The sequence below is a fragment of the Numida meleagris genome, chromosome 17 (assembly GCF_002078875.1).
Source record: "Numida meleagris isolate 19003 breed g44 Domestic line chromosome 17, NumMel1.0, whole genome shotgun sequence".
In the NCBI taxonomy this organism is placed as follows: domain Eukaryota; kingdom Metazoa; phylum Chordata; class Aves; order Galliformes; family Numididae; genus Numida; species Numida meleagris.
The window spans coordinates 9,225,533-9,250,053 of record NC_034425.1 but is presented as its reverse complement, the minus strand read 5'-3'; the positions used below and the strand labels follow the sequence as shown (position 1 = coordinate 9,250,053).

Genomic DNA, 24,521 nt, shown 5'->3' with positions numbered 1-24,521 from the left:
ACCCAGTGCAGTTCTTCAGTGTTGCACACATACACAAAAAAAATTGCAGGAGAGTTTGTTTGGCTTTGTTTTGTTGCTTGTTTCTTTTTTTCCCCATCGACTCCCTGTTATAATTCCTAATGTGTCAAAGCTCTCGAACTCTTGAAAACCGGGAAGAGTTTGCTGCTTTAATAGGCAATACAGGAATCATAGTTCTCTGTCTGCTGTTGAAATGCTTATGGATATCTGCTGTAGACAACCTGTTGACTAATTGTATTGTTTGTACCTGGAGGCTGCTCAAAGCTAGCACAGCAGTGCTGAAGAGGCTTTGATAAAAAATACATTTCTCACATAGGAGTTGTACAGATAAGAGTCCTAATTCACCACTGCAACTTTTTTCTATGCTACTGCAACCAGAGAGAAATGGGAGAATACAATGGGGAATCTGGCATGCTATCTTGAATCTTTTAAAGGCCTCCTTGTTCCCGTGACTGAAGTTTCTCTATTGAATTATTTTTCCTTCCAGAAATGTTGAGCTCTGCTAACATTTCTGAAGGATCAAATACTAAGTGTTTTGTCCAGCATCGATAACTCAGTTCGTTTCTGGAGATGAACTCAGAGCACATTAAAAACAGTGTGTGAAGATTCTTGTGGAGTTGGATATAATTAGAGTTGTTGCGGATGGTTGGAAATAAAGCTCTGAGGGCTTAGGTGGCTTGGCACTTACAGAAGAGACAATGTCATCTTATTGCCTTTAACGATGGATTTCTTATTTCGAATGGGATGACTTCAGTGAAGTGTTGACAAAGAGCTATCAAACCTTAGCTCACCTAAAGGTTTGGATGTTTTGTAAGGACTTCAAAAGAAATTGGGAAATGTGGGGTGAACAGAAAACTTTTTGTGTTATGGGATTTCATTTTGGCCCGGAAGCCACAAATCTCAGTGCACTTACTACTGAAGTCCTCATGGGCCTGATAAATAATTGATTTAAGGGGACTGTTCTTCGAGCAAAGGAGAATAGAATAACAAAGAGGTCAGCAGCAGGTTTGCACAAATACATGAGCAGTGACACCTTTTAGTGTTGTATTGATTAGCACTGGTGAAAGGCAGAGATTTGTGTGGAGTCAGAAACTACATTATGGAGGGCATAAAAGCCTCCCTGGCTTCATCCCTGTGTGATGGAAGGAAAACAAGTGGTTGGGTCTGAGGAATGACTGTTACTTGGGAAAACATGGACGTCGGCATTGTACTCACAAGAGAGTGTATTTTGTTACAGTATATGGTAAAAGGGGGAAGAAGGAGGATTAAAAGGGTTTAAAGAGTGGCTATTAAATGACTTAAATGAAAGAGGCTGTTGAAGCCAAAACGATTGCAGTTCTTTGCCTTGTATTCAAGGAATATTTGTCTGCTGCTGACCCTGCAATCTTGTTCATGCAGAACATCCCCAGGATGCCAGTTGTACTGGTTTGAGTAAGTTTGGAGGATTGAGTTTGTATGGCTCTTGTTTTCAGCTGGTATAAAGAGAAAAGTGTGTTTTCTGATCCGTCATGAGATGGTACTTACAGAATACACATGGAGAATTTGTTTAGAAGATTTTCTTTATAGAAGACAAACATTAAATACATGATAAATAGAATACATTTTATAAAAACCATCAATTGGAACAGGTGCATTTCACGTTTATCTGAAACAAAACCAAAGATGAGTCATGATCACAAGCATTTTATACTGTTGAATTAGCAGTAAAAAAAAAAAAGTACCCTTGTTATAAACATGAGATCAGTAACAAATGTTTTTCTAGTAAGGTGTTCTAAATGTTGTATATGCTGTTGCCTTTATGGAAAGGCTTTCTGCTGAGCAATTGACAAAAATAAATTTGCATGATTATTTTGTCTGATTTGGGATTAGGAGTAGGAGGGTGTGGATGGCTGATGGGAGCAGAACCGAGCTGCTCACACAAGGTGTCTTGAGAAAACCTGGGTGCTGGGGAACTGAAATCCTGCAGTGTTTTTCTGGCATCCAGTTTGTTTCTCACAGCTGTGCTGGTGGTGGTGGTGTGCTTTTATACTTGGAAGAATGATAGATAAGCTATCTTCTTTCAAACAGAAAAGACAAATGGATGCAGTGGATGAGGGAGGAGTTATGCAAAGTTGATAATGGTTAAGCGTGTGTGTGCAGTAGACTGTTCAGATCTTTGCATTCCAGTTGTTGCTTTTCTTACCCTAATATCTGGCCTGAGCCTCTTCTGGATACTCGTGTTCTTTCTCTTAACTGTGCCAGTCACACACAGGTCCCTGCCTGGCTGCTGTGCTATGTGGCAGTGGGTTTCAGCAATTCAGGATGACTTTGTCCTGTTGGGTCAATGTCATGCGTAAAACCAAGTTAAACGCTTGGCTCTCTGCATCACAGAAGTTGCTTGGAGGATCGCTTTCATCCATTCTTCTCAAGCAATTTGTTCCTAGCCACCTTTCTTAGTGAGAATGCCACATTTGGTAGCTTTGGAAGCTGCTTTAGACATAATCCTCATTGCAGTACCTGGATCTATTTACTGGTATAGCTGCACCAGCAAAAGATAGCATTGCTTACTGCATGTTTTTCGATGTTTAATGAAGATCATTTAACTTACAGCACGCTGCAGGCATTTTTTGTGTTGCCGCAAACAAGTAAACTGTGGACAGCCCTGCCCCTGTGGAAATGAGTGGAAATATTTCCATTCACTTCTGTGAGAAGTGGAATTTTTTCCTTGTGGGAAGCTGAGACAGCTATTGAAAATAAGATTGACCTCCAGATCAGAGTGTAACTTAGATGTTCTGTGCGACTTTATCACCATCTGCTTTGAGTTCTGTTCACGCCGCAGAAGGTCACAGACTGAGACAGAGTGGATTTTGGAGGTGCCCTGCTGTCCTCTGAAGGAAAACGTGAGGCATGGGAACTGCGAGGTGGCTGTGCTGCCAGCGGGATGCGGCTGTAACCGTGGGAGTTCCTTACACAGGACTGGTTAGGTGTACTCTTGGAGCTGTACTCATTTTTATAGTCATCCCACTTGGATATATATGTTCTCTTTCATGAGGTTATTTTCAAAGCAAATGTTTCCCAGTTCCGATTAGATGAGCGGTGAAACGTGCCATAAGTGTATACTGAAATTAGAGAGAAATTCTCTTACCACTTTGGGAATTACCGGTGCAATAAGCTGTAACCATTGTTTGTTTACTGGTCTTTAACACTGAAGTAAAATGTTTGGTCTATTAAGGTTGGTGTATTTAATAATGATCATAAGCGATCACATATTTTTGTCTTGCTGCTTTCAGACCACATTAAAAATGACAGACTTGCAAAGCTTTAACTTAGGAAAAGGCTATATGATGCTTACATCGCTCATCAGGGAGATGCAGACTCCTCTTGGATTATTCATTGTCTGATACAAATTGTAGATACAGGATGCTCTGATTTGATTCCTCTGCGATATGCTGACATGTTTGGGTGCTGAAAAAATACCATAGAAGTCTACTAAAAGGAATGCGGTTAAGTGCAGACACGTCAGCAGTCTGAACACCATCTTCATCCAATTTTTGTTTCAGGAGAAAGCGACTTAGGTATTCTCAGAGTTATTCCATTAATGATAATGTGTTTGTTAGCAATTGCTGCACCTTCATAGTAGTAGCTCTGCTGTGGGTACATCTGCAACTCGATGTCCCCTGGTATAGCAGTGGCAGAAGTCTGCACTTCCCTTGGCCTCGTGGTCTGGAATTTTTTTGTGTTCTTCTGCCCAGGAGTTGTTCAGTGCTGCAGTATGGGGACTGCAAACTCTAACACTGTCTAGAGGAAGCCCTCAGGGCATTTTGATTATATAAAAAGATGGTCAGGTAAATGAACAGCAGGAAACATTTTTCCTTTGTGATGCATACAGAAAGGAGACCACTGCCTTAATTCCTTAACTTCAACTTTCTTTTTCTTTTTTTCTGAAGAATTTATATTGCAATTTCCAGGTGTAATATTAGGGGTGGAAAGGTAAGCAAAATAAAACTGGGCTAGTCTAAAACTGATTGTCATTCAGACATCTGTAATCGTTTTTGGGATGGAACAGGTGCAAAAAGTTCTTTTGTACCATCCCTTCCCCTTTGATTCTCTTCCTGCCATTTTCCTGAGCAGGTTTCACATGAATAGAACATGAATGGAGTTGCCTGCTCCCTCCAGATGGGAGGATACAGAGCTGGTATAATTTTAATGTGTAAGATGCATTAGCTTCCATTTAAATTATGTAAATATGCATGTTCTTCGCTGAATAAGTGAAGGCAAACTGGGAGGCGTCGATGATGATTATATAGGGAGGTGTGAACCCTTTGAATTAATACGCACACAGGCTTTTCAGTGGTGAACAGCGTAATACTATAGATGAATCATTGACCTGATCTCACAAACAATTATGTACGTGCTTAGTTTTTTCTACTTTTGTAGAACCATTGCAGGCAGCAGGTTAATTGAAAATTGCAGTAAGTGCACAATCGGTAGATCAGAGTGAAATGAAATTTCATGCTTGCAAGCAACTTCCATGTTACTCTATATATTTGAATTCAGCTACTTTTAAGCTCTGTTTTATGAAGTTGCTCCAATTATTACCTGTGGGTCCAAACTTCTGCGATAATATCATTACAGAGCAGGCAGGAGAAAGCATCCTTGAGAATGACTCATTTTTTTCTGAGGTATATTCAAAGGCCTTGAGCCTCTCGATTAATTTTTCTTCTGCTGCTGACAGTCCAAACTGAGTCAAATGGATGGGGCTGACAAAGGCGCACATAACCATTTACTAATAATGCCTTGCAGAGACTGGAACTTCATAGAGAGCAATCAAAATTATTTTGAAGACTTGAATCTGTGCTTTGCTGTAACAAGCTTGAATTATTGTGAAGTAAAATATGATGCATGATCTGTAAAGGGATTCAAGTTCCATTTTTGAATAGCAAGTCTATTTGCTGTGAGGGCTTGGAGAGAGCTACACACAGGTGCATGTATTCATGTTCTGCGTTAGAGAAATGAAATGTTCTCCTTTATTTTTAGCTTGTTTGTTTTTGATTTTTTCAGAAAAATACTGATGTCCAAAGAGGACTAATTTTAGGGAATAAAACCACGGCTCGGTCCGTACGTCTGCAGTAGTAACTTTGTTTATTCCCCTTGGCCAGCTGACCCAGCAATAATGAACACAGTGTGTTCCCATGGACCAGAAATGCCAGCAATCAAGTCACTAATCTGATAGAAAAGGAATGCATGTTGTTTGCTTTTAACAAGTTATCTAGTGTTTGCGTAATTGACTTTCTTTGTTGGAGTTGAGAGCTACAGTGCTACCAGCTGTGAAGATTGGGACTTCTTTACTGGTGCACTAAAGGACTAATTTTAAAATAATACTTCTGACTTGACTGCCTTTCCGATATCTATGTCTTCTGTATGTACCAAATACATCATACGCACGCATACATACTCAGAACAAATGGTAATCATGCAGAGACATTCATCTGTGATAGGAATGCATTGCTCATTCCTGAACATTCAGAAGCAGTCAAGATCTTGCCCTACAAAGACTGTACAAAAATCATGACATTGTCTTTCATTAAAATATTAGGAAAAATGTATTTATAAGACACTACGTGTGGAATTAAGAAGCCACTCAGCAGCAGAGAATAGGAATCAGAAATTCTCCTACGCAGTGTTTCTTCAAATTCCAGCCCTTGCACTGTAAGGGATCTGCATGCAGCTTAGAGTGAAAGACTTATTAAACAATTACAGTATGCCAGAGACCAGTATAATTGCATTTGCTTTTTTAAGATTTACTTGTTTAATTAGGAATTACTTCCTGAACATCTCTGGAAACTTCTAACTCTAGTCACTTCGTTATTAATAGTTTTTTAAAACAGTTGTAGCATACGATTAGCAAACATCAGAAAACATTATGCATATTTTATATGGCATATATAGTCACTCATTTATAATTTATAACGTGTTGCTAAAACATTTATTAAACATTGATAGCTAGTTTCATGTTACTACTACTGTGTATTATAGAGACAATAAAATCACTCAAATGTGCCCACAACCTTTCTATCAACATTCACTTCTTGTTAATATTTTTGCAATCTGTGGCAGCGTAAAAATGACCATAATGTATCATCAATGATTTATGAAGTCATCTCCTCGTACTCATTTGTCATTTAGGCTGTGCACCACAAACCATTTTTAAATTTTTTTTGTTGTAAAAGTATAAGAATCTGCGAGACAGTCTATTGGCCTGCAGGTCTTGGAGAAAATCACCTGTGGTTCAGGGAAGCAGTGGGGTTCTCGGACAAGCTGTTGGTAACCAGGTCTTACTGACACGTGATGACCTGGGCTTACCTCTTCTAGGATGCCAGGTTCTTTAGCAGACCAGCCTACAACTTCTCTTGCCCTTGCCCTGAAGGGTTCTCTGCACTGTTCTGCAGTTGCAGCTTTTTTCAGCCTTTTTTCTGCATGTTACTGCTCTTTCATTTCCCGCTTCGGTTCTTTTCACCCGATTCCGCCATGGAGGACAGCAGTGCGAGGCAGCGGCCGAAGCTGAAGTTTCCTGGGCTGATGCCGGGCTGCGCGGAGCCGGCGGAGGCTGCCCTGCGCCTGGGTGAGCAGAGTGCTCGTGTGAGAACAAGGGGAGTAATAACTGCTGTTCTTTTCCACTTGCTGCATACGCTAAAAAATCTCTTTCACGTCAAATGTTCAAGCAGTTCTTGACACAGAGTTTAGGGACCCAGTCTTTGCTGCTGCATGGGTGCAGTCCCCCTTGCCTCCATCACCTTGTTAATACGAATGAGAATCACAAGCACTTCTCTAGCCTGGCACATGCAAGATTAAAGATCCTCCTTGTCTCTCCTATTCCTTCAAAATTCTTCTTTGGGTATAGTGCAGTCTAAATTGATTTGTGGCCTTTGCCCACAACTGTGCATCTTGATTCTGACAGACAGGTTTTGAGCTCTGCTTTAATGTGCCTTTGCAAGTTCGTTTTGCTGCTCTTCTGATTTTGTGCCTTGAGAGAAGAATGCTTCTCCAGCCTGTGTAGGATGTTGGTAAATGTTGAGGAATGTTGTAATTGCTACAGAAGTTTCCACGTTTCTTTGACATTTGGTTGTTTCATCACTGCTGGATCACCCACTGTGGTACCACTGCAGTCGTGAACGGGTATTCTGCGAATGTGGTCCCTGGGCCAATGGAACTGTACTTTGGTTTGAGTATTTAAACTCTGTCCCTGGTACTTCGAGGTGTTCTGCTGGAATTCCTTAAGATGCATGTGGTACACTACCACTTTAATGGTGTCTGTTGCTGCATTGACTACCTAGGGAATATAACCCTATGATTTTGTGCTATTTAATCTCTTCTATTTTATGTGGTCTTAGACATTGAAGCAGAACTGGATTAAGAAAGAATTTGCAGCCATTACAGGTATGTTAATACAGCTGCAATTGAATGAGAATGATATGCTTTCGGAGATGTCATTGTGCATATGTCTGAACTATTCCATGGGCTATTTTTGGTACTGTAGTGACAAGCAGAATTAGTAAAGAACCTGAACAGTATTTGGGATTCAAAGAGAATAACTTCAGTGCTGTGGCTTTTCCCTAGCTAAATCCATTGTTCATATGCAGCTTGCAAATTTGAAGTGGGTTTTTTTAATAAAAGAGGAAAATTTATAATCCAATTACGGACATAGTAAATCCAGGCAAGTATCAGATGAATTTTTCAAGTATGGGTTCTTACGTTTTATATGGAGAGTAAACAGTCTATAAAGATGATGATTCCTTGAGTAGGTAGCTCCTGCATTGTCAACACAGTGGTGTAAATGAACCTATATGTTTTTCTTCTGATCATTATTATACTGGAGATAGCTCTGAGGACTATAACAGTCATGTTTGTTTTATTCTGAAAGCATTAATAGGCTTTTTCTCTGGTGCTTGATGGATGGGAATCAAAAGAAATGGCTGTCTGCACAGCTGCATTGTGCGGTGCTATCAGACCTCATTTCTTCCTTGTTTCTCTCTATTACTAGATTACTAATGAAAGTAATGTTGTTACTGCTCTGGCCTTAAGCATAGAAATCAGTAGATGTGACTTGAGTTTGCACACATAAATTATACATAAATCATATACCAGTATAAAGGAGATCTGAGTTTCAGAAGTTTTAAAGAGAGGGGTCATAAAGGCTTAAAATTCAGTTTTTACCAAGTTCCTTTGCAGAATCTCAAGGCTGAGGCAAGCAATGAAAAAATCCATAAAAACAGAACGTCAGAACCAGAGCCTGGTGTGATGCAAACATCCTGAGGCACTGTTCATTCTGAAGCAGTCTTGTTTAAAATACTGGGATTTCTCCCAGCGCATTCTGATATTGTAGTTTGTGCCTTCTTGCACCTATTTGAGAGTTTTCAGTGCTTAGACAATGCTCTAAAAAGTTAATTTCCAATGAACTTTTAATGGTAACTTTCAAACTACTTTTCTTGTATGAGAAAAGGGAAATCAAAAGATGACCTAGCAAAGTCTGTAGAAATCTGGTATGAATTGTTCCTTCTAAAATGCAGGCAATGCTTAAAGAGGCAGAAGTTCTCAGAAGGATCATAGTAACCTTGGAGAAATTCAAAAGCAACCAGGAGAGCAGCTCTGTTCCCCAGAGCTTGAGCAGGGATGGTGGATGAGATGGAGAGGGCTTTTCCAACTGCAGTTGTTCTGTGATGTAGTGATACTTCATTAATCAGGTTCCTCGTTCAACTCTCAAACCAGTGTTTTATTGGAGCCTTATTTAATTATGCATTTTGTTAATTAGGTACATTGAAAAATAAGCTTGTTGTAGAAGGAAAACTTTTCCCTTTGCATCTTTTTAAACAAAAGCAAGTGAAAGTAGAGGATTCTTCCATTGATATCAGAAAGGTGATGTCTACTTCAAATCCTATAGAAGATGAATGGCTTTGTAGGATAAAAACAACACTTTTCAAAAAGATTAAGGGATGTGTCTGTCCATCTGTCAGAACACAGCAACGTCCATGAGCTACAATTGGACTTGGTGGCTTGTGTAAATGTGGTAGAGGACTGCATCGCTATACATATTTAACATGCTTGCTTCTGCCCTGCTACAATTATCTTTCTGTGAATGTTTATCTAAAGAAATACTGGATTGATTAAAAAAAGGGGGAAAAAATCTGAAAAAAAAAACAACCCAAAAGAGAATTCTTAAATGAAGGATGCTTGCTCTTCAGCATGTGTGCCCATACTGTTGAGTGCATCTCTAACAAGGCTGCACAGCTTTGGGGAAACTTGCAGCTTTTCACACGCTAAAGCTCTAAGCCAACTTTCTTATGTGTTGTGTTGTTCAGCCAAGTGCGTTGGCATCAGGGGGCTGTAAGCATGTGCTTTAGGTGCTGGAGACTGTGGAACCATTGCTGTGTTTAAAACAAGGATTTGTAGAATCAGTGACAAAATGTAAGGAGAGTCTAAATGCTGCAGTGTGAGACAGTATCCCCATACTGTTTCACCTTTATTTCTAATAAAAGCTCAGGCTTCTTGTTGGAAGCTTTGTCCTTCCATAAAATGAACCGTTTGCAGAGACTTGATCACTGCTACTTTGCAGTAGAGTTTGAAGTTGCTGCTGGACTTTTTATAACAGTAGTGACATTTGCTTTGTAATATCAAGGTGGATCCAAGTAGTTTTGTGCTTGTAGGAGTCTGAGCTGATCCTCTGTTAATGGGAGTGTTTTAAATCACATTAAGTTCTGGACCAAACTCCAGTCAATTTCTTTCTAAAACCATAAGGAACAATTCAAATTGCCAAATAACGTTGCTGGAGAAGTCAACATTATGATGCTCTTTTAAAACTGGATATTTTGCTTATTAAAATGCAAGTGGTAAAATGGAAGCTTACAAGAGCTTTTATTCTTCTGTGTTCTTCTGTTGTATATTTTTTCTGTTAATTAGTTGTTTTCTTATGTAGTATATCATCTTGCTCTCTTCTGGTGTTCACATTTCAGATTTGATTTTTTTGATAGTATATATGGACTTATTTGTAGGTAAATCTATACTTACAGATCACTTTATTTGATGATGCACATTTTCTATAATGACTACACTGTAAATTAGAGGTGAAGAACCTGACTTTACATGTGTAAGTAGGGGTCTTATTTAAGTAGGATAGAAGCTATGGTGAAAAGTCACATGGAACTGATAATGCAGTAAATTGTTGGAATAGGGAATTTTCTTTCAGGGTTAGGGGAAGTTCATCTAGCTCAGATTTCTGATCTGGTGAATAGCTCACTTCCCTAGGAACTGTTCTGGGAGGAGCTATGCTGCACTGCTGTGATGTTAAATCCCTCCATCCATAGGAGCTCCCGATGATTTTGACTTTGTGGCTGTAGCCTTGAACATCTGTTCTGTCTGTTTTTGCAAAGCCAGTGCTTGAAAGGAACTGCTGCCTCCTGCGCTGAGGGTTTTGTGTACTGGACTAGTTCCTTACTCCTACCTCTCTTCCACAAATATAGATATCCATGTAAGGCATGGTGCTTTTAATAATCACTGCTGAGTTGTGTTTATTTTATTTTGTTGTTTCTGACGGGTTATCTGTAATAATTTTGTCAATTGCCACTGACAAGGAAGGATCCCACTTACTCTTTTCTCTATACTTATTACACGCATACAAAAAAGTCATTTAGCTTTATATGCATTTGCATGAAATGCTGTTACTTCGTAGGAGGATTAGCTCTAACCGCTTGACAAGAGAGTGTGTTCATATAATGTATAGTATTCATGACTAAATATGTTGACACACCAGAGCTGAGTTACTGATGGAAGATGTCGAGCTCTCTGCGGGAGTCAGCGGGCTGCTCTGCAGCTTGCTGCTTGGGTGTGAGCAGCACTGCTGTCAGCCATCTGGAACCCTTGCTTTTGGGGACCTTGGCTGCTCTGGGTGGGAGAAGCCTCTGGAGGATACAGTTGCATGCTGTATTCTTCTAGGTTATTTGCACCGGTGTAAGGGATTTGTGCTGTTAAGAGTTGGAGGGATGGAGGAGTTGGAACACCTGTTCTGACCCTGCAATATTGGTTAGAGAAGCAGAGATGGTAACCAATGAATATACAATTAACCTACTGCTTCTTAATCTTGAGGGGACTTGGAAATGACAGTAGCAAGAGAAAGTGCAATTGTAAGCTTATTTACTGTATTTGTTAACCATCTGGGATATAAAACCTCTAAAGCGAAGGAGCTATCAGATTCCATTCTAGTTAACCCTGTGTAAGCAAGACATTTGGCTCTAATTTGTTTCAGCAGGCGCTCAGTCTAGTAACAACCCTGGACAAAAAGTGGTACTGATGGAATTTTTTACTTGATATATCCACATTACTCAGCTCCTGTGACACTGACAGATGTCACCAATGGTCAGCAGGACTTTTGCTGGAGAGTGGGGGAGGAGGTCACCGAAGCGTGACAGATCCCTCCCTGACTCCAGTTGTCGTGAACTGTGGAAGGTGCTAGAGCCCCAGTTTGGAGGCTGGTAACTGGGAGAGATGCAGCACTTCATCCCCCACTTACAGGACTGCAGTAGGCAAACTGGGTCTAGTGGCTGATGTGGATGTTCTCCAGCTGAACAGATTTGTAATAGCTCGGGTAGATGAGAAGCAAAATGCTAATCTAGCCTATTGAAATAGAGAAAAAGGGCATCAGAACTCAAGATACCGGGAGTGGGCAGAAGGCAGAGAAGGTGCTGTGTCCTGCAGCATGCTGGGAGCTCACCCGGAGCTGGAACGGGACGTGGCCAGCCTTGAGTTCCTACTGGCCCTGGTTGAATCACCTTCCAGCAACCTGCGTGAGTTAGCAAGAGGTGTGGTGGCCCCCAGGAAAAATGAAGAGGGGGAACTGTAGCTCTTTTGTTTTGTGGGAGTTAAGAGTTCTGCACTACTGAGAATCAGGTTGCTTTGGTGCCAAAATACGGATTTAGTTGCTTAAAATTAAGTCTGCCTGTGTCCCAGTTTCCCCATCTGTAAAATGTATTACAGCAATTTCAGCTAATCCTATTAAATTGTAGGACTAGTGTTTCACTATTAATATATCCAGAACGACATGCATCATGGTAACTTTACCCCATGGTGGTGGAAATGTCTGTGGTAGCTCAGCATAAAATAATCAGAGCCTCTGGGACTCCAGAGCTCTCCTTTTTTTCTTTTTTTTTTTTAATTGGTTGACTGGAAAGAAATTATGCTAATTTTCTTCAAGTCAAGATTTGGTCTACCCTCGCCATGAGGGAGGGATAGCAACCTATTTTTCAGACTGAGATTTTTCTTCTTCTGTCTACCTTGCTGTTTTAGGGTATCCGCAAGCAGGGCTTGATGAGATGGCTCGTCTTACCTTTGCACATTAAATTTGTGGTATTTCTTGTTATTTTTTCAGTTGACATCGTGCAAGGAAGGACTTGATGCCTTCAAAATGCAGACTGTAATGAAAACACTTCCTTAGGCAAGAAAAAAGCTTCAAAGGTAATTATATCTATTTCTTCAGCATTTTGTTCCATTTAGTGTTTTATTAAACCTCTCACCTGATCTTTGGTGTGTGTATGATAAAAGCAAGTTTGTAGAGCAGCCACCTCTGATAGATGATATAATCCTGTTAGCAGGCAGGATGTAAAATAGGTCCTGTGGCACACCAGGATTACCTCAGAAATCCCTGGCAAGGCTAATTATTTTTTTCCTAGCCGCTGAGCAATCGCTAACTCTCTCCCACAGTTACTAAGCGCTTCTGACCTTCAATATTTCTTCTACACTATTGTGGAGATTGCACCTAAAATCTATCAAGGACACAGCACCTGTGTTGTTGCTTGCAAACCGCTCCCCGTGAAGGACACGTTTTTTGATGGATGCAGTCTCAGCTCGCCCAGTACATTCCCTGGAGACAGCAGCATAACGCGTGTTTCCATAAGGGGAAAAAAGCCTGTATTAGGAGTCCATTACATTAATAGAAATCATGAATAGCCTGTTGATTGCAGAGACAACGCAGTAATTACGGCATATCTGAAATGTCACTGTTGGAGGGATTGTAGAGGGAGGTTACAGCACCAGTTTGAATAAATGGATAGCTAAAGGGGAGACAGTGTGACCTAGAGAACTATGTCCTACATTGTGCTTAGATATCCCTGGCTGGTTCTGAAGCCAGAAGTGACCACAGCCTGCCTCTTTCGTGAGTCCTTTAACCTGAAATAGGAACCTGAGGGTCTGCATCTTTCAAATATTTAATTAGGGCAAGGATTTCAAGTGTTCAGCCTGTAGTAGTATTTTGGATATGAAGATTTTTTCAGATATCTTCAGCTCTTCTGACTGCTTGAGAATGCTTTGTAATGCTGCAAATTAGGCTTAAGGTCTCCAGAAATAAAGTCAGAAGTCACTTGCAAAAAGGTGAGGCTTAACTTTCTCGAAGTATTAGTTCTTTAAAAAAATATATTTATTTTGCATTTAGAGATCTTTACTGTGTAATTACTTTAAGATTTCGGTCCATGTGTATAATGGAATATTACGGGCAGGTGCTGAGAGCTTTAAGACTCTGGTCTTGCATAATTTAAAGACTAGCGTTCTACCTCTTATATTTAATAAGTTAAATGTTACCTGTTGTGGTGCTTTATTGGAAATGAGCATCAGTGGAGGCCAGGTCAAAACCATTCACCTCATCGTGTCCTCCAAACAAGTTGTTTTCTAATTTGAGCCGTGCTCTCTTCATAAAGTTCTTCTGCTTCAAACATTAATTACTACCAGCGTCATCCTTCTCTCTCATCATTTCCAGATGATGTGACAGCTTGGAGCAAAACAAGTGGGGATCCCAAGCCTGCAGGTAGGGAACACAGACATTCTTTGTGAATGGAATCTGTCCGTTCTTGTGAATGGGGGATGAAGGCTTCAAAAAACCATGTTCGTCATTGCTGTAGGCATGTTTTCTCTTGAAACATTATTGTGAGGTGTCTGATGGTATCGTTTGCATAATCACCAGAGCTACGTTTCTGTTCAGTTGGCAGCGTGTTTCTTGTTTCAGTAATGTTTATGGTTCCCCAACCAGAGCTCAATATACCACATATACAGAACAATTGCATTGAAGGCAAGTGTTCTTTGAGGGGTACGTTCTTCAAATATTCTCTGGGAGAGAGTTTTACCTAGCCAAGAAACTTTCAGTGCTGTTGTTAACTGTAACTGAAATTGTAATGCTGCAATTAAATATTAAATCATTAATTAGATGCTTTGTGTTGCTGTTAAGTTAGATCGGGAAGACTCAAACTGGAGAGAGAGCGAGCTTTTTTTAAAAAAAAAAAAAAACCCAGCAACAGTTCTGTCCCATTTAAAGAAGAGGAGGCCTTGAGTGAGTTTCTTGCCACCAAACATGGCTACAATGGGAAACCATCAAGAGACAGCAAGGACAAGAAAATCTTCAGCAATCCACAGTGCCTAGCACAATAAAGTCTTCTTCCATCAGTGAAGACAAAGCACTTCCTCAGCTCATACGAATAATATACGGTATCTATAAAGCCCACTTCTAATGCAGAGTAGAACTCCTTTATAAACAGGGAGCTGCAGCATAGCAAATGAGTTGCTGAGGGTTGTGCAGGAATCCTGAATGCAGCTGGCATTCAAACCTAGACCTTCTCAGCTTCTAGAGACCTCCCAGGAAGTAATGGTTTCTCTTTCTGTTGAGGTAATTACAATTAGTGTTATGTGTGATACCAGACAAGGCATGTCTGGTGTCCCTGCTGAAAGTCATGGAAGTGAAAATAGTACATCGATGCCCAAAACATATTTTCTGTCTAGATGCTGATTTGGTTGGTTTATGTAATGAAGCTTTTCTATGCATGGTGGGATACCTCTTGTGTATAATTTGAGGGCTTTTTTACCTAACTGGAGGGCATAGTGAGAGTAGATCTTTCTAAGGGTGATGCCATTCTTTACTACTTATAAGGCCTTTATATTGCTGCAATAGCGCAGTAAAGCTCCTGCATAATGAAAATTTGAGTCACTCAAAGTACGATATTACTTCTACCAAAGGTAATTTTTAAAAGTACAGGTATAGTCAGTATGGCATGATCCATGTAGCTAATAAGATCTTCCCCTTTCTTTGCATTGCATGGAGTTTTGCATTTCTGAGACACTTCTGCAAGCTCTCTGTAGAGAACTGCTTTGCAGCCTTTTACACTGGAGACACGTGCAGTCTGTGTTCTACCCTTCTCTGAGAAGGCATTACTTTCCTTGTTATTTGTTGTATATTTCCTTAAAGTAGTTTTTGGACTGAAAGTCTGTGTTCTCTTTTGGTTTTGTAGCATTCTAATGTTTGTGACTTCAGATTTTTGTCCTTTTTTCTAATTTTTCTCACTGCTAGAGCTCCCATTGCAGTAGAAATGAGGTAGAATTAATGAAGACTGACTTCTCCCATCCTCTGTTTTGTTGTTTGTGTTCAGTAAGAGCTTGCTGCTGAACATTTCAGTGGTTGATGATTTTTGGAGATCCCCAGACCATGAATTTATAACTAAAAAGCCAGCTAATATTGTGGGGGCAACAGAAAGGGCTGCTTTAACTTTTTGTCTGAGTTCTACGAAAGCTTTCTCACAGCGACCTTCTGGGCATAACATCACCATAATCTGTACCACCAATAGTACATAATGTGATGGGTGAACAATTGGCTGGCAGGCTGGGCTGGAAGGATTATAGTAGGTGGGATAACATCAGGCTGGTGGCCGGTCACTAGTGGGGTCCCTAGGCCTCAGTTCTGGGGCAAGTTCTCTTCCATGATCTTATACATGATCTGGATAAAGAGCTCGAATGCATCCTAAGTAAACTTGCAGGTGATACTAAATTAGGAGGAGCTGTTGACTCCTCAGGGGTAGAGAGGCCCTGCAGAGAGAGCTTGACAAATGGGGCTGGGCAGTCACCAACTGCATGAAGCCCAACAGGAGCAAGTGCTGGGTTCTGTGTGTGGGACAGGGCAGGCTGGGGCTGAGAGGCTGGGGAGCCCTACACGTAATTGTTGTAGTCAAAAGAGCAGTGACAAATTAAGAAACAGAAGATCTGACCCAAAAACTGATCCAGCTTAGAGTGCTTTAGCTGATAAACAGGAATTATATGCTGTTTTCCTGGTTTTTTTTTAGAGGCAGAGCAAAGCAGGCTCTGCAGGGATGCTGAACATGCTCGTAGCAATACTTTTTTTGTAATATGAATCCAAATAAGTGAACACACAAAGATTTCCACAAGGGTACCCAGCTCACAGAGGACTCTCCTTCTCAGACACAAGATAGATTCATTTTTTTACAGCAGAGGAATTTGAGGGAAGCTGCAAAATCAGGGTTGCCCGGTCTCCTGTTCTGTGACGCTTCCATTTGGAGCCCACACAGCCAGGCACTGGTGTAGCCAGCTGCAAGGGAATCTTCACTGTCAGATCCCAGCAAATGGCAGCCAAAGTGCAGTTCTGTGCAGAACTGTGCAGTGTGAGCTTTTCCTGACTTTTCTTTGTATGGCCTAAAGGATTTTCCTGTATCATCTTAGCAGTGTGACAAGGGGCAACGCCTCTAAGAGTTGTGCTGCAAAGATGGAAATTTGGAGCTTCTCTGTTAGTCCTGGGCTCCTTTAGTTCACAGCAAGGTGTCAGCAGAAACTTGTATCCCCTCAGGTCTGTCAGGTGTTGCGCTGTTGTTCTTTGAGCTGTTAAAAATTGGATGATATTTGCTGGCTACTTCATTGGGCAACCTAGGAACAAATATCCTACAGCAAGAGCTATGGAGCAAAGATAGTAATAATCTATAGCATTTATCTAGCATGTTTTTTCTTCAAAATACTTCAAGCAGTAATTAAAAAGTAGCAAACGAACTGATCAAAATACCACAAGTGTTGATTAGTCCCATGCAAACGCCAGCGAAGCGGCTGCGGCGTGGCTGACCGCATCACTGAGTCAACAGTGTCAGCCACATGTCACCAAATGAGCTGTCCAGAGCAAACCACAGCTGCACGTTTGTCACCTCCCTCTCACGGACAAGGAGTATTATTTCAGACAGAAAATACGTCAGCTTTCTGGATAATAACTGGGCTTGATAACTGGGCTTCAGTGACAGGAAACAGAGAGGTAGGAAATCTGTGTGCTGCTGTGCAAATTGCTGCAAATGGAGCTAGGGCAGGCTCCTGGGAGCGCGAGTGCACATGGAGCTGGGCTGCCTGGAGCACCCTGCTGTAAATGTGCTTGTACTTTCACATTGACAATTAACATGATGAGGATAGATTCAGGTAACTCACTTGCTTCTCACTGCGTAAGGCACAATGCAATACCTGCATCTGGCAATGTCTGCTACCTGAAGAGATAGCAGAGCCAGCTCTGGTGCCAAAACCAGGTTTGCTGTGATAGCACAACAGCCTGCGTGCCTCAAGGCATGTGCTTCCACGACTAGCTGGTGCCAGTAATCCAACCAGCACCAGGATCTCCTTGGGCTTTTAAATGTATGAAATCAAGTTCTGGCCTTTGTTGCATCAGCCCAGTCTCAGATTGTCATAGAGATGAGAATATTTTCTGTGTGGTCCAACGGAGGAAATAACGGGATCAAACAGACCTTATGTCGCAGAGTTTGATTCAAGCAGCTTGAAAGGCCTGTGTGTGTCTTGGCATGGTAATTCTGACATGTGCTGCATCTCTGGAGGGAGCTCAGCTGTTAGCTGTTCCTCTCATGTTCACCCTGTCATAATCAATACGAGCTGAAATTATTTGTGCAAAGGACGAGGTTAGCTATTTGTTGTAAAATACCCCCAAAGCACTAAAACAACTTCCTTCCCTATTGTAATCAATCACTGTATAGAAATATGCGTAATGAACACTTGAACTGCAGAGTACTGCTGTCTTTGAATCAGAGAGAATATCTGGAACTATCCCCGGAGACGTGGTCATGAATCTGATGAAAATTCTTTTATACTACACTTCCTTTCAACATAAAAATAAAAAATAAAATTCCTGAATTGGGGACCCTGGTGGGGGAGGTGAGTTCAGTTTTGTTTGTTTTTAGTTTTTTTAATAGTTTAACCATGTATCATGCAACTTTGAGGCCTTTCACAAAGAGTTTGTAGAATGTAGGTGTAAATTACCAGTTAATTATACGTATAGACAGGAGGAGGGAGACTAAAATGCAATAGAAACCAGGCTGAGAGTTTGGGGTGAACCTATAGAAGTGTTCTGTATAAATGTGTAATTTTGAAGCTGGTTTAAAAAAAAAAATTCCTTCTCAGTATGTAGGTATTCAAATCCCCTGTCAGAATTCTCTATCCATTCTCCATTTTTTTAGACAGGAAATCTAATGAAAAACCTTTTCCTCTACGTTTCAATTTGAGGAATTGACCCTAAACCTATTGATTCTATATTCTATGCCTTGCTCCAGCCATCAGGACCACTCCCTTCCTAGAGCACTCATTGAGTAATTCTCTCAATGTATCTAGGTAATGGGCCATTATTCTGAGACCTTCAGCACTGGGAAAGAAATACATCCTTGTGCAGTGGGCTAGCTCAAGATCTATGCGCCTCTTAAATCCTGAAAATAGGTCTCAAGTGTGCTATCCTGTACAGCAGGGAATTTCAATTTCCAGAGCACCGACTCCTTGGATACAAGGGTGTTACTGCAAAGCAGAACTCTGTCCGACTTGTGGCTCCACTGGGGATGTCATTTTTGAGTGTCATTTAGGGAAAAACAAAAGGGAGATGGGGGGGAAAAACTGACCCCAGATCTGTCATGGTCTTCCCCTTTAGTCTGTGCTGGGAGAGCCTGTCACCTGCACTCATGTTTGTGAAGGAAATGTGGAGCATGTGTTTGTGTGCAAGCTGGACAACTGGGGGACACGAGTGCTGGAGTGAAGCAGGCAGCAGCTGTATGGGCACACAGGTATTCGTACAATTGTGAGGGGTCTGTGTTCAGTTCATGGCTAACAACTGCAGCACGTTAGCATTCTCTACACTTAACTTTTTACGTGTACAATAGCATTGCTGAATCTACAGTCCTTTGGCCTGTGAATATTGTTCCACTGGTGCCGTCCAAATGCAGCCATTACGTATGCAATGGCACTATCTGCTGTTACTCTGTCCCATTTCCACCCCAGCCCCATCTGAGCTAGGTATGTTAAACTGAGAGAAGGGCTGGTGTTACTGCTCGTTGTTCTTGCGTTCAACGCTGCTGCTTTTTACTTTTCTGTGCCTCCGGGAGAGCAAAGTTTTACTATTGCACTGGGAAGCTTTGCCTTGCAAAGCCATTGTGGCTGAGGGCTCACGAGGCTATCAGTGTCTTCATTCTGCAGATCTTTGGCAGGGAAAACATCGTTCATATGGTGTCAGGAGCCTGCTCAGTGTCCGTCTCCATGACACAGGCTATCAGAATGCTCTCCAGTTTCGTGCCCTACAGGGTTCAGTAGGCAGTGTCCCCCAGTGGACATCATCCCACACAAAGTGGCACTAGCAATTCTCAGGCAGCTCATTTGCAATTAAACTATGCGTTTTGACCAGCTCTCCCTGACATGTAATTGCATCACATGAGTTTTGCTGTGGATATGAGAGATGCATCAGCTTTTAGAATGGCACACTCTTATCTTACACAGGCCTGCCTACAAGCGTTATCGTGCTGTCTCTTGGCCATATAGTGATCTAGTCTGTGAGAGCTGGTACATCTCAGTGCTACTGCTGTGTATGATAGCTGTGAAACTGTGTGGTACGGCACAACATAGTTCCCTGTCAGGGAGGACTGACATTTCAGAGCTGAGGAAATGCACAGACTGACACTGCTCATTGATTTAGCTTTGTTTATGCTGCTGTTTGTTTTTTCAACTGATACGGTGCTTTTATTTTAAAAAGATGCTTAGTCTGTGCTGCGCTGTTCAGAAAGCTGAACTTGTGCTCTGTGGCTCGCTTACGCTCAGCAGCATGATGCTCTTCCTCCTTCCTGGCTGAATAAGCATCGCACCCGTCCCTAATGCAGGAGCCAAATCTTGTGGAAAATACATGTTAAAATAGACTCTGAGCAAGTTGTAGAGTGTCTGAACTCTAGATATATTTTTTTGAACAAGGACAGCACTGAAAAATGAAAATAAGTGACCACGCATCTTGGTGGGAAGGTTGGAGGCAAGCAATCTTGAGCAACATAAATTTGTTTAAAGACCTGAGTGATTTCTAATGAAAAGTGCTTTGCAGTAGTTGTGTGGGTGCACAAAGTGTACAGGGGGCCTTACTCATGCTGTTCTGGCAAAATGTGATAAAGGACTTGGATTATTCTTGCATTTCAGTATGGAAATCATCATAACTCTAAAAAGCATTTTGCAAATATTAGGAATTATTAAAATTCTTCTTTCAGGAAGGGAAGTATTATTGCCTCAAGAAATTGCAATTAAATAACTTGTCTAAAGCCAGTGAAAAAACAAAGGGTCAGACCGGGTTTATTACTGCGAGATGAAGAAGTAAATAATGTTCTGAGTTGCAGTGAGGTTGCTGTAGCCCTCTGCTCCTGTACTGCCCGGAAGGCTTGGGGATGGTGGTGGGTTTGTCCACAGAAATAGTCTTCAGGAAAGGCCGTGAAGGCAGTGTCAGCTCAGCTCAGGGGAATGGCACGAAGCAGAGAATGCTGCGGTGTAGTTTCATGGCAAGACGATTAATCTCAGTGAAAAATCCTAATGGAGACACAGCACTGGCATAAACTTCACCTTGCCAAAGCAAGGTGGGCTCTACCTCATTTCTGCAGTGCAAATCCCATAGCTGCATTCTGGTGAAAACTACAGAACTGTGTCTCCACTGGGATTTACAGCAGGAGAACTGGTGTCACTTACCTGTAAGGGTTTGATGTTTTTAGCAGCAAAGATACAGGAATGCTTTTCTGTCTCTTGAGGGGGCTCAGTGGTAGCAATGGGTATAAATTAATAGGTTATGAGAGTCTGTTACAAAGCTGTCCAATGTTAATCTCATTGGATGTATCTGTATTTAGAATTAATTGTGTTTCTGCTGATACAGGCTCACATAGGAGCTGTGTTTGTGTACCTACTCATTTGCATGTTAATGGGGTTCTCCAGGGTTTTTCCTTGATCTTTAACAGTAGGAAAGACTGGCTAATTGAAATTTATTTGAAAAGGGTTTATTTGCCTCTTGGGCTAGGGACAATAGATTATGACAGCTGAGGAACGCTGCAGCGCTCATGTTAGCAAGTTAGAATTTAATACCTGAGCATGACGACAGTGGAGGGATGAATTAATAAAGGAGGTGAATGGTTTACACTGATCCTTCTCGTGCTGACCTCCCTGCACTGGTGTTGGTCCACCCCGTTCTTGTGGTGATGGCTTCCCAGCAGCACGGTGAGAAGCCTTGATTTTAGTGGAGCTATGGGACCCACATGTAAAGCTGTTTGTGGGACATTTGTACCCTCCTAAGAGATGACTCTGGCTCAAGAATGTAGAAATGACAGTGTGCAAAGATCCATCCCAATTACCATCACTAATACCACTGCAAAACTGGGGACTTTAACCTGGACGTCTGACCTGTCCTTAAATGCTGTGTGTTGAATGCTGGTGGGTTTGTTCTAACACCTCTGACTCTCCAAGCTACTCATTCCTCTGTTGCTGGGGCATGACATTTCTATCTCGGCTCTTTGTGGAGTCTTGTGTACAGCCCCTCTCCAGAAATGCTGGGAAGTGTTGCTGAAGCAGAACAGTTGCTGTAGCGGATCAACGTGCTCTGAGAATTGCCCTCAGGCTGGGAATATTCTGATGGCTCAATTCATCAGCTGCCACCTCTGCCAGCACCATCAGTCAAGCAACTGGAGCTGGAGGTCAGGATTTCAGTGCGGAAATAACATTTTGGGTGAATGATGATCATCGTTCGGGAGGGGGACGGGTTGTGTATTTTTACAACTTCTGTTGTTCACATTTTCAGCCAGCTGCAGCAGCGCTGTTCTGAGCTGCACCTTCTGGAGTCCTTTGTTTTTAACACAAACATTCTGGTTTCTTCTGGTCCAGTCTGTCACCAAGAGACACCATGAGGCCTGCTTAATGCTGCAGTGATCTCTGTATTTCAGAACCTGCGTGTGGTTTAGTGCTCTCAGTCCATCTCTCTGAAAATATTTAGCTACTGTTGAAGGGCTTGATTATGAAGAGCTCATTGCATGGCAGACAGCAGTTCCTAGAACAGAGCAGAGTATAATCACAGCTGAAGCACAGCTGTCAAAATAAAATGAACATCAAGTGCAGCCTGCCAGTGAGATCCCATGCAGGCACAAGGTTTAACTTCACCATTTAGTTAATGATATGCTTTGTTGTGTTTATTCCCATTTAAAAAGAAAGAGGAAAAACAAGATTAATATTGCAGAGAAAATATTTCCCTTTACCGTGGAGTTTTAATTAAGTACTGGGGAAAGAAACATGGGCTAAAGTGATTCCGCTTGCCTGAAGTAATGGATCTGGATGCTGAAATGAGTCTTTCTTGTTTCAATACATTATGAATAAATAGAGAATTGAAAGCAACAAGAGTCCTTCGTGTAGGTATTTCAACAGCCTCATAAGGATAGGCCTTCAGAGGCATATCCTGCTACAAATTTTACCTTAAGCGTTTGTGCAACTATTCCAGTAGTTGATTTTTAATGTATGTTAGAGTTCATCTATTAAGCAATGGTTATTGTGCATATTTGCACTTGGCAGACAGTGAAATGGGAAGTTTGACAGGTTTGCTGTGACTGATTAAATTCTTTTTCCGCTTCCATTAGAGTTCTCAATCTCACCTTGAAAGTCTCATCCCACACCCTTGATGTGATTTTTAAGTGGCATTTACACTGTGCATATAAAACACACTATTTAGTGTAAGCTCTATATTTAATAATGAGACTGAAGAAATGCTTGCAGGTAGTTCCTAGGAAATGGTAATGAGACTCCCAGCAGAAGCACCGAACTCTGTCAGAAATTGCTGGTGCTGCTTGCATCTATGCAAGATGAGATGTGCACGGTGCCATTTCAGCAGCATTATGAAATAGAAAAGATACCTTCTTTTTTTCAAAGCCATTTCATGATCACGTATGCCTAGTTATCGGCCCTTCTGGTTTAAGATCTTAGAGCTTGATTGTATAAGTGGGGTTGCAGTACTCGTTTGGGTGCTGGCTCCTGCAGTGATGTCTGATGAGGAATCTGCACCAGGAGAGCTGGGGTTAAATCCTGGAGCAGAGTTAGGAACTCGCTGGGTGATAGGGAAACTTCCTGGAGCCCTGGTCTGCTTTTGTGCATGCATTGCCTGTGCTTCAGTTCTCTGAAAGAAAACGTTGTCCCTGTAGTACTGGGAAACAATCATCTTCAGAACAAATGCTCCGTTTGACGTGATTATGTCCTGAATAACTATATTAGAAGATTCTTTTAAAGAAAGCAATTAGTATTTTGAAAATTAGCTGTATTTCTGTAGTACCAAGATGAACGAGCTTCAACGGAAGTTCTGTAATCTGAGTGCTGAGATCAGTAAGGGCATTGCAGCCCGTGCATCGCTCCTGAGCCACAAATCTGGAGTGACTGCTGGGTTTTGAGGTGCCCATCTCCAGGATCCTAGGAACCAGGGGATGCGCAGTTGAGACAATGAAGGCATTGTAATGGAATTGTCTATAGAACAATTGCTCTGGCAATTCAGCAGTAGTCTGCAAAGTCCTGCAAGTCTTTCTGGATGGTATCTTTGGAAATCTTCGCTGTTAGAACAACCTCTCCAAAATTCGGGCACTCTTATTGCTCACTTCATTTTTGCTTTCTTTAGAACAACACTGTCCTGAAATATCCATTCTTCTTTTGATGTAAGGTACCGTTAATTTCAAGCTTCTAAATTTATATTTGTTCCACATTTTCAGCATATCCACAATTTTAAATTCATTTCAGATCTCAACCGATTAGGGATGAGGAGGAAACAAACCAAGTTTATCTGCAACTCTGCTCAAAATCAAAGCAGAAGTGAAACTGGAGATGGGTGATGGGAAGCAATGGGGCAAACAGAAGGCAATGGATCTCTGGGGAAACTCTGGAAAGATGATGCCGCAGCTTTACATGCCCATGGTGACAAATCCTCATCCTTTGTCAACTGGTGAAGCTCTACGGCTTCAGAGAATCTGGCCAGAGCTGTGCTTTGGAAAGCACGTGGCTGCTCCATCGGGGTGGGCTGCTAGCGGCTCAGCAGGCAGGCAAAGGCTGCAGCCCCCATCTCTCACTGCCTGAAGGCGCCCGTGCAGTTTTCCTTCTGTTTAGGATGTATTTTGGTTGCCTGGAAGGGACTATTTTCAGATGCTGTAGGCTCTTGAACGTAGAGGAGGAGTGGGGTTTGTCACTTCTGACACAAAGGGTTAGGTATGGTGGGTCAATGGCTATTTTTGGGAATGGCTTTTAGTATAGCAAGTCCCTTCCAATAGCTGCAAATGACCTACGAGGATCGCTGTCGTGTGCTTACCGTGCTAACTTGGTAGCGCATCTGGCAGAACTCGGCTGTGTTCTCATTAGGACAAAAGCTTTAGAATCCAAAGGAA

At 41.7% G+C, this 24,521-nt stretch overlaps 1 long non-coding RNA gene across 1 annotated transcript in view; it reads left to right on the top strand.

Annotated features, from left to right (window-relative positions):
• LOC110407256 overlaps positions 1-24,521 on the top strand; it is a 322,658-nt gene that overhangs the window by 24,597 nt on the left and 273,540 nt on the right. The window contains exons 2-3 of the long non-coding RNA XR_002443835.1: positions 12,413-12,498; positions 13,793-13,840. This is a non-coding gene — a long non-coding RNA (uncharacterized LOC110407256). The remainder of the gene's footprint in view (positions 1-12,412; positions 12,499-13,792; positions 13,841-24,521) is intronic.